The following is an 11,386-nucleotide window of genomic DNA, read 5'->3' as shown; positions in this document are numbered from 1 at the left end:
TTAGACAAAAAAAAAGGCAATCTTAGATAATGTGACTGTTAATTACGTAGTACAATAAGTCTCATATTACTTAGCTCCTTTCAATAGACTATCATCTGGCTGCCAATGGGTATTCAGGGTCGGGCAACATCCTTAAAACTTATGGTGTTTGTAATTAGGTGAGTTATAAAATTATTTTTGGCCCAACTTTGATCTATTTTGTTTTATATTTTGTGAGCAGTATATAAACTCCTTAGGGTTTAACCAAGCTAGTAGCTTTTCTGTATATGTATGTACTTTTTTCTTCATCATCATTAAACACTCCTCTCACCTGTCTGTGCAATTAGCTACAAATCATCGTTAGTGAACTACATAATATCAATGTTCTTCTTTGTCGATTTCTTGCATCCTTCATAACAGTGACAACTTTTAAAATTACTGCTCAACTTCAACTACTTTTTAGGTATTCAAATACCTTATTTTTAAAAAAAAAAAAAATAACTTTAGTCAAAATTATAGTACATATGCTCGTTAGAATTGCAAATTTACTACATAGTATTAATTTGCTACTGTAATGAAAATGGTTGCTTAAATCTTATTGAGCTTTCAAATTATTTGCAATAGTAATAGTTTATAGTTAATATCTAATCATATACGTAGTAAATAATAGAGAGTATAAGATTAATTTAGTTTAATATATGATGACTTGTCGTAGAGTTCGAATGCTATAATTTTATCAATATTATAAATTTGAATAACATCATGTTTTATTATCCTGAATATGAAACCGAACTCAGATCATATATTCTATGAATCTTATGAGATCATTGAGTTTTAGACTTCTTTGTCCTTTTTCCTACCAATGAATGTCTTTTGGAATGATTATTGAATACTCAACTTGTGACATTTCAATAAGATCCTCTTTAGATATAGGTGCATCGTTATTGTCATTGCCTAATACAATGGGACAATGGACACGTGTTAGTGTATGATGTGTGATAATTATCCTATACTCCCTCTATCACTATATTTTCGCACAATTTTATTTTTCAGAATCTCTAATACACGTGTTAAAACGTTTGTAGTATCTCCATTTCCATATACGTAAAAGTTATAAAAAATTTATAATAATTAAATATACACTAAGATGAACCAAACGAGATCTTCGATGGCTATATTACCTTCTGTAAAATGAGAAGTTATGGTCAAGTTTAAAATTTTGACCCAAATTTTAGCAGTGGGACAAAAGAAAAAGGTACAAATTGATGGAGTATAAATAAGCAATCTACTAGGTTGTCAATATACAAGTATTATACTTTCTTTTTTCCTACAACAATTATGTGTGGGTTAGTAATATCCAACCACTATTTAGAACATCAAGCAAATTAATTAGATAAATGGTTATTTTATCAATGATATATTCAAGCACAATTAGTAATTTAGTATTAAAGCCAAATATTAGAAGAGAATCGCCTTTTTGTACACTAAAAACACCTAATTGGTATCTTTTAACATATGTATATGAAGAAGTAAATTCCATTATTGTTGTATAGTGAAACACATTCAACTCATACATGCTTGTAACATTACGTTACGTTATTATTATTATCAATTGGTTATAAGATGTATCCTGCTATGTACAACTTGTACACAGTCACTCTCCGCCTATTAAAGTCTATTAAAAATTTGTAAATTATTTCAAAACCAATGACCTAGCTAGCTAAGATCTTGATGCAATTTCAGTATTCATAAGGCCTTCATTCGACAAGATGAAGGACCTAGCTAAGAAGGTCCTATTGAAAACTATTGGAGGACACATTGAAATTTTACTCGACACAAACAAACTCAACAGTATTATGTGTCGAATACGACCACCAAGTCTCTATGACCTACCATGAAAATGAACTACACGTCTACATTACCAAATCAGTCTTTCAACCGTTTTTGCTCTCTTTTAATTAACTCCAATGTACTTAGAAAACTATAATCACAAACAAACTAAAACTAGGTACATACATGAATGTCTAATAGCTACCATATACTTTCTTCATCCCCTTTTGTTGTCTCTGCCAACGAATTACTCATATCTGCCCTCACGAATTTTCTCTTTCATAAATAAAATGAGAAAATAAACAAATATACAAAGTATACCATGCATTATATTCTTTATCATTACCCGATCCATGAAGCAAACAAAAAGAGACGACTAAAAGAGCTTCACCGGCCATACATCTAAATCATTAAACCTTGATTAATAAGAACGTAAATCTATCACTAATTAGACATACCTGAGAAAGTTCAAAATTAAATTGTGTTTGTTGGTAGTTGAGAGTCATATCAATGGACAAAAACAACCAACTAGACAGCTAAAAAAATGAATGATGGACAAAATCTTGTAATACAGATGTATATGTACGTATATGCTTCTGTAAGTAACAATGGCCCCTATCCTATTTCAATTCCATTACTATACATGTTTTTCCACCGCGTTGGTTGTGACATGTATTTAATTTGACTCCCTGGCACCTGAATTTATGGAATATATATAGCTTGTCATAATTTTTCAAGATCATATTTTGTCCCAAGCTTAAATCCCTTAGCTTCAATTCTTGATTTTAATCTTGTCGTGAATAATGTTCGATGATTTTATATATATTTCTCAAAAAGAGATATATGTCTTTATAATATGTGGCGAGAATATTGTTCAGTTATTTTACATCTGTCTATAAAATCAATACATACGTTTCTAAATAAACTATAACGTGATTGTTATAATTTTTTTTTTTTTTTTTTTTTTTTTGATAGCCTAGACACTTTGGATTTAATATTTTTTTTTTCAAAAATTCCACAAAAGGAGGAGAATGAATCACGAATTGGGAGAGTAAAATACACGTACAAGATTTATATACACAAATATAAGGTGCAAAATTTTTTTAAAAAAATGGTGAATGAGATGTAATGTGAAAAATTCTAGCTCCTCCACTAATAGAATGAAAGGGGGAAAAACAATTTACCATCATCATTCAATTAACCAATTTACAATTGTGAAAAACTCTCACAATATCCCTAATCCCTTAATTAATCTAAATTACTGTCCATATCTTTTAAAGAACACTAATTTAGCTAGCATCCTAAGAATGTTTGTAGTAATATCTTAGCTAGCGTTGTTATGCATTGAAGTCTATGTTTCCGTTAACTAAACATGTTTTCAACTTCGTTGGATGTGACACTTATAAGACTTTAGATTGAACCCTAGTTTTTATCTTGTTGTAAATATTGTTCAATGACATTACATCTATCTTCAAAGAGGTTGCCTTTATATTTTGTAACGGCGTGATTGCTTGGATTGCAAATATATGTAGTAATAAGCTATACTCTAAAAATTCTTCAAAAGGGGGAGAATGACTCTCATATAAACTATTGTACGAATATATACATCATTCTTACAGAATATATGTACATATAAACTATACTCTAAAAATGTGCATGAAATAATGAAAAGAAACATTCAATTTAATAGATGATGGAACCCTATTAGGTTTGTAGAATTGTAGGTGATCATATACTATAATCCTATGATGTTTATGTTTAAGTTCATAGTAGACTTAATCTTGGTATTAGAAATAAAGATCATGGCTCATTTGACCCTATCATTAATTAGGAAAAAAATTCATAGATAGATTTGAAGACTTTGAATAACATATGGAAATAATTTGAAATACTGTTTAAACCACAAAAATCCAGTCCAGCAAAACTAGATAATTACTCCAAAACGGGACATTTGACCTTAAGTTATAAATACAAGTACAAAAGTGAACTCGTCGAGAATGTTATAACTTTTGAGCCTGTAAGACAAAGATGGCCTAGATTGGGAGGTAAGAAGAAACTAATTAACTCGTCACATATGAGTAGTGTATGACTTGCATGATATTAGTTGCCTATTCTATTTTATACCAAATGGATATAGGATGAAACTTAGTTTGATTTGTATATAGTCAGACTTTTATTCCGATACTAATTTTTACTTATAATCATTGGATTAAAGAGAGTTTTTATGCCTCTTAAACGAATCATATAAATCACCAAGACTGATTTATATAGACTATCTACACCAAACTTGAAATTTTATCAAAAATAACTCATCATACTCATCTCCATCTTATATTTTCTTTGCTTAGAACTTCTGAATTCAAAATTTATTTCTTGATAAGATCATGTACTAAGTTAATAGCTACTTATTCATAAGCGTTTAATTTTATAATTACATTTCTTATCAATCAATTATATCAATAAAAATTGTGTATAATCAATAGTATTTCCAAATCTTAATCCTTAAAAGAAATCTAGGATAATGTCATATGATTGTGAGAGCATCCTAAAGTACAACTAATAGTTTTGCACATAAATTTGAAAGTATGAGAAAACAAGGGATTTGATGATCTAATTGGATTTTGATTCCCTCTCTTTTTGTTTTAGAGTATGTCAAAACATCATTAAACAAGGTAGATTAATTGGCTTATCTAAATCTACATGGCATGTGAAGCCACAAAAAGAAGAGAAAGCCCCACATCCCAAAACCAAAATCCAGGAGTTGGGGGATTTCAATACGAAAATTATAAATTTGGATCCAAATATAATAAAAAGGTCCCTTCAACAAATATGGACCCAACATGTCTTGGGACTATTAGGACAAAGATTTGGGGGCGGTGTCCTAGCGTGGGACACCTTGTTGCTTTGGGGCTTTCAAGTCATTTCTAGTCATGCTCATAAAATTCACTTTAATTAAACTCTTCCTTTTATCCTTATTAGACTATTAACCTAGCCAAAATCCTAAATTAACCTATTAAATCCTAAATAAATCTATAACAAAGCCAAGGATAAGTGTTAACGTTCTGATGAGTCGTCTATTACAGTGTTAGTAGAAAGTTAATATATCTGATATATAAATTCGAGTATTCAATTCAATTCAACGTGATACATTAAGAATCCCTAAAATTCAAATTCCTGAATTCGTGAAAATATAATTAGTTTTATGCAAATTTAAATCATTTGCACTTAGTGACAAAAAATAAGATCTCACATGCATGAAGATTTGTGATAGGCCTACTCTAGCTAGCACTCTACAAGAGGCTTATCACTTTGCTTATAAAAAAGTTAACCTTTGATTGGAAAATATTGTAAGAGTAGTGACAATAAAAAATCATGTAGGGCAAAAGGAAAAGATAAAAAAGGAAAGGAAAGAAACGTGAAAAGATGGCACAAAAAAATATACAAGTATAGACCCACTTGTAGTTCCCATGTGCTAAATTTTAAGAGCAACCTTCCAAATTAAAAGGCTCCCAACTCCCATTGTGCCCCCTCTACTCGTATATCTTACAAGCATAGACATAATGGATGCTCGATCATATTTCATCCCATCCTATTTCTATGCTATTCCCATCTTTTACATACCTTTGTATTTATATTTCATTGGTCCTACTATTTTTTGTCTCCTTTTTTTTTAAGATTTTGGTGTCTCATAAAATGTTTGTGTATCATAATGACACAAAAAAAAATTAAATAGATAGATGAATAGATAGATAGATAAATGTTAATAAATTTAACACATGTTTAATTGTTAACGTAAATTAGTTATAAATTTCTTCTTTTCTTACCCAAGTAATTCCAAGAAAAAGTTTTTACATCTGATGTTGAAATTGACGTTTGTAATTAAAATTAAATTCAACATATTTCTCACACAATGAACAGTACGGACACTGTGTCTAAGATTATTGCGTTAGGGTACAAGCCCAATTCAAGAAGACTAAAATGGTAAATAAGTCATGAATAACCTTGGAAATCTAGTTATGAAGCAAGACTTTCTAGAAGAAGCTAATGGGTGAGACGTGTAATTTTTTGGAAGAAAAGGTATACAAGAAGTGACACAATCATGTATGTTAGTTGGCAAAAAAGAGTAGTGGTTTTAGATCGATGATGGAGTACACAAGTTATTGTGCTGGAGTACATGCACAAGCACAACCGTGTTAAGGCAATTCAAAGAGCTTTACATAAGTCAAATATTTTAAAGTCATAGCTTTGTTGATTTTGGGCTCTTGTACATACAAAGGAACTAGAGGTAGGTAGGGTAGTAGTAATAAACATAATTGGTAAAATACTTTCAATACAATTTTTTAAAATTAAGGTATGATGAAAGATCCTACTGAATCGACACCTATCACATGTTAAGTCAGTCCAGTCTCGCTAGTCAGTGCTTGAGAGTAGAGAGGGGAAATAAAGGAAACTCCCTACTCCCAAGTGGTAAGATTCAAACTTAAGGTGAGTTACCCACCCATATATTTTCAACACATGTCTTACAATTCTTGACCTAAAATATGTAAATGTAATATATATACCTTGATTCTTAGTAAGACCTTAATGTTTGTATGTAAGATAAAAAAAATATTAGAATCTTAATACAATATATATGTGATGACCATTTGTGATAAAAAGTAAATTTTACTTAGGAGGATTATAAACTTGACTTATACATATATACATAAGTTTAATGTACCGTTTTATAAATAGCGTTACAAGATCCAAGAAATTCATATAAATTTGTCAATTAAATATTGAAAAGGATCATAAATAAAAATCTCAATTTTGAGAATCTTGCACAACTTATTCCAAACCACATAAATGTTAGACTTAAAGTATGGATATAGCATAGACCCATCATATACCTAGTGTTTAATATTCAACTTGGAAAAGAGGAGTGGATGAGATTCGAATACATTCTAATATGTTTGAAAACTAAGTTAACTAAAAACTTAGTTAATGGTTAAAGCTCAAGATTGGTTTACGACATACTATGTCAATTAATCATGATTTGTGCAATTTAGTAAGATTTTACAACCCTAGAACAATTGAATGTATTGATTTAATCATCCACCCTCAACACCCCCCCCCCAAATTGATTCAAAGTAGGATCTTGATCTAGACTACACACCTTAGATTAGCTAGAACATATCATTTCTTAAAAAATACTTCGTTTGATATTTAGATTATTAAAAGACATGTGTATAATGTTTCCTAGTTCTAGTAGAATAAGGTTGGTGGTCAATTTATATGTAAAAAAAAAAGGTATAGAGGGTTATTAATTATGTGTCATGATAAGTGATATTGGTGTGTTTCTACTCACTAATGAAAGATTGGTCATTCCTCATTTTGCATCTCCATTCCACAATTTAAGAGGATCCTCGTGGCATGGATTTGAGAAATTTTACTAATTAATTTAATTAAGGAAAATTACGAATTTTCTAATGCGTGAAACTCGTGATAATATCTCTATATATGCAACACAACTTGTGAAGTTATTGTGTATTGTCATGTTGATGATTAATAATGGAAGTTGTATTAAACAAATTTTACAATGTCAATTTTACAAAAGGGTGACTTCTAAACGACTTGAAATTACTAAGTGTGATGTATATACAAATGTAAGCAGTACAATTTAAAACGAAATTAATCTCTTTCAAGAGATGTTATATATATTTTATTTTTTGAAAGCTTTATGCTTTATAAGTTTAATGCAGCTAGATGCCTAATAACAGCCTTTTTGGCATTTATATTTCCTGAACTTGTCTTATTAAAACTTAGCTGACCGTATATATTCTTAATTAAGTGAATAATTGAAAATTAGGTGAATTGAATAAAGATACATTCTAATAAGAATTGATAAGAGTTGTCTTATTTGTTAATATATAAATTCATGAGATAATGGACTATGGCTATCGTTATGTCCCGTAGATGCCATATACATATTAGACTACAAGTTTACATTGATCAATTCTAGCAAATTGTGTACACACTAAAAAAATTCTTAAAAAGAAAAATAATACTCCGTAATTTACTTACAACAGTCATAATTATAACTATAATACTTGGTATGAAAAATGATAGTATAGTGAGTTTGTGACGTTTCAAGGAGTATAATGCTGATGGCCATCATCTGCCATGCAGAAACTATGGGCATCTGCCACTGAATATGTGAGATGAGTAAAAATCCATTGAACAAATAAGGAAATATTATTTCTATATATACTATAATATTAAAAACATTTTTCTAAAAACTACGTATTTATTTAATAATTCTGTGTGTTTGATCTTTATGTTACATAAGGTTATATACTTATGTAAAAACATTTTATCAAGTTAAATTTGGCTGATCTTTAAATTTTTGATAGTTTGTGAGTGTCGTGACAATTTTGTGTCAAATTAATGTTGTTGAAGTGTAAACTTCCAAATAAACAACATAGGTAATGTTAAATACGGGTCTGGGTCGTACCCTTCACGGGAGAGTGCAAGTCCACCACTTTACAAGACCAAGGAGGTTCCACCTCAAAACCATATGGCAATGAGGAGAGTAGCCCCTTAGCCTTATATAGTGGTGGTAACTCTTGAATTCTTCCAATGTGGGATTTTTCATTACCACTACACGTAAGTATTCATAATGAATCAAGGAAATTTTGACAATTACCACCTTCTGTTATGTCCATTTTAGCAATTACCACCTTCTATTTTTTTTTTTTTTGAAAATTACCACCTTTTATTTTCAAAAAATCAAAAGTTACCACCTTCTTGCCCCCCAACTAGCACGTGACGTCATTTTGGGCCAATTCTTTCCCTTCCCTCCCTATTTCCCTCACATTTCTCATTCCTATTTGGATTCTCATCTCCCCTTTCACTTTTTTCCCCCCAAACCACCAATAATTTTCCGTCAATTTTGATTTGGAGGAGTGAATTGAAGAGTTTCTGAATTTTTGGGGGAAAATAAGTGAATGAGAAGGTAAGAATCGAGTTATGGAAGAGAAATGGGAGAGAAATAGGGAGGAAAGGGAAAGAATGAGCCCAAAATGATGTCACGTGGTAGTTGGGAGGCAAGAAAGTGGTAACTTTTGATGTTTTTGAAAATAGAAGGTGGTAATTTTCAAAAAGAAAAATAGAAGGTGGTAATTGCTAAAATGGACATAACAGAAGGTGGTAATTGTCAAAATTTCCATGAATTAATGATAAAAGATGAGAGAGTTAATTAAATGCTTTATAAGACTAAGAATCGGAGCTACTTCTCCTATTCACATATGATTTTTTAATAGAACCTCTTTGGACTTGAAGTGAAGTCTCTCACTTAGTTGTGGGTGCAGTCCAAAACCCGTATTTAACCCTTGAGATTATTACGGTTGTAGGATAATTTTAATTCCAGCTAGTTTAAGTCTTTCAACTTTGGACCAACCAAAATCTTTCTAAAATTTAGCCTTTTGTTTTTACAGATGTCACTATACCAAAAACCAACTACTCGTAACTTTTTCTTAATTTGCTATTTTTACAAATTAAATATTGATCAATATCAATAATGCAAAATATCATAAAGAAAATCTTCATAATGAAGTAAACAATGCAAGCCATAAATGCAAAATCAAAGTTGGATACCGCATCCCATAGGATTATGCAACTTAATTAGCTTGCATTTAAGACTTACAAACACTTTTTACTTCTATCTTTCTTGGTTTCTTCTCATAATCTACTAACTCTCAAACAAAATTAGAATAAAAAAATGAATCTTCCTATCGAACATCCCCGAAATATTGGATAATCCTTTAAAATATATTAATTTGAGAAAGCATATTAAAATCACACATCGATTAGTGTAATTAATATTTATTTTAAATTAATATTTAAACTTTAAATTTTTATTTTATCCAACGCTTTCAGGATTTGCTTTCGTCTATGAAAATACTACTTCACCAACAAAAACGGTTTACACATACCTTTCATGCATATATGGTCAAATGGTGGTAAAACATGTGCTCATGACTTTCTTCACGTCATATCTGTAGTTTCCACATATACTAATTTACATAATTATGGTACTTTTCTGTTAAAAAAAATTGCATCATTAGTCTTTTTAGGATTAAATTTTAAGAACTTTTACCATAAATTATTATCGGTATATAAAAGAAAATATAGTCAAGTGATGTGTTGTTGATTCTTGATTGAAAGTGTCTCAATATATTTAATTTCAAAGCATCAACTTTTAAAAGTTTAACAATGCACAAGTAAAGATATGCATGATCGAATGAGTACATTAGATTATCGTTAATAAACCGTTTATGCAATTATTAAAAACGAAAAAAATATATAATATTTAAATGTATGGAATAAAACGGCTGACTCTTATTTTAAACTTTTAGTTCATTACAACAAATTTTAATTTGCATTTATTATTTACTTATTATGTGTCCTCCAATTATGCCTTTGATGTGTGCTTGCGTGGTAGTTGGTCAGCATCCTTTCCTTAATACCACACCTTTGACATGAGAATGTAGGCACAAACGTGGTGTGCTATTCTCACTTCAAAATTCTTTCCCTTGGTATATATGTTGCTATATGTCATCACTTGTAAGTTATTTTATTAAGAACGGCCGAATCGGAGTACTTTTTTTGTTCAATATAAATAGTCACATTTCATTTAAGCTATCTTAAAATTGTCTATAAAAACGGTATTTTTTATTTCCTATAATAACTACATTATGATTTATAATCTCATTACCTAATATAATGTGTTTGTGAAAAAAAAAATTCTCATTACCTAATGTGTAGTACTATTTACTTAATAATGATAGATTAATGATCCCATTACCAAATACATGGTATATACTTAATCAAATTCATGTTGATAAATGGTACTCCATAATATAGTTGCATAAAAAATAAATGGTAACATAGTAGTAAATACTCTTCATATCAGATCTTTGTGAATTAATATCAAATACTTGTATTTAATTATTGGAGGTTATTATATTTGATTATGAAACAATTTTAGATGGATGAAGAGTAATTAAAAATTAATGATTTGATTATATATTCCTAATTCTCTTCATACCATCTAATAACGAATGAACTCATTGCCAAATACATTGTATTTACTTAATCAATTTCAGAGTTTTTTTTTTTTTTTTTTGACAAGATCAAATACAGAGTTGGTAATGGTAATACATGGTAGTAATTAAATAACAATTATTGTAAAATAAAATATCTTTGTGAATTAATATCATATTATTGGAGGTTATATTATTTGATTATGAAATTAGATGGAGGAAGTACATTTAAAACTCATAAAACTTAGGATACCAACAAGAAAGAAACTTTAGATTACAAAACAATGTCATATCAATTAGTGAAGGATATGAATAAGAAGCTACTTCTCAAACAAAAAAAAAAAACAAAAAAAAAAGGATAAGAAGCTACATAAATGTAACAAAATAAAACCGTTAATTAATAAGAGGACATATTAAATAAAACGAAATCACGCGTAATTTTGTCATAAATTTCTAAAGATGAATTACTGGTATTTATATATAGAATATTGTTG

The sequence above is a fragment of the Chenopodium quinoa genome, unplaced genomic scaffold (assembly GCF_001683475.1).
Source record: "Chenopodium quinoa cultivar QQ74 unplaced genomic scaffold, ASM168347v1, whole genome shotgun sequence".
Classification (NCBI taxonomy): Eukaryota; Viridiplantae; Streptophyta; class Magnoliopsida; order Caryophyllales; family Amaranthaceae; genus Chenopodium; species Chenopodium quinoa.
This window is presented reverse-complemented; position numbering follows the sequence as displayed.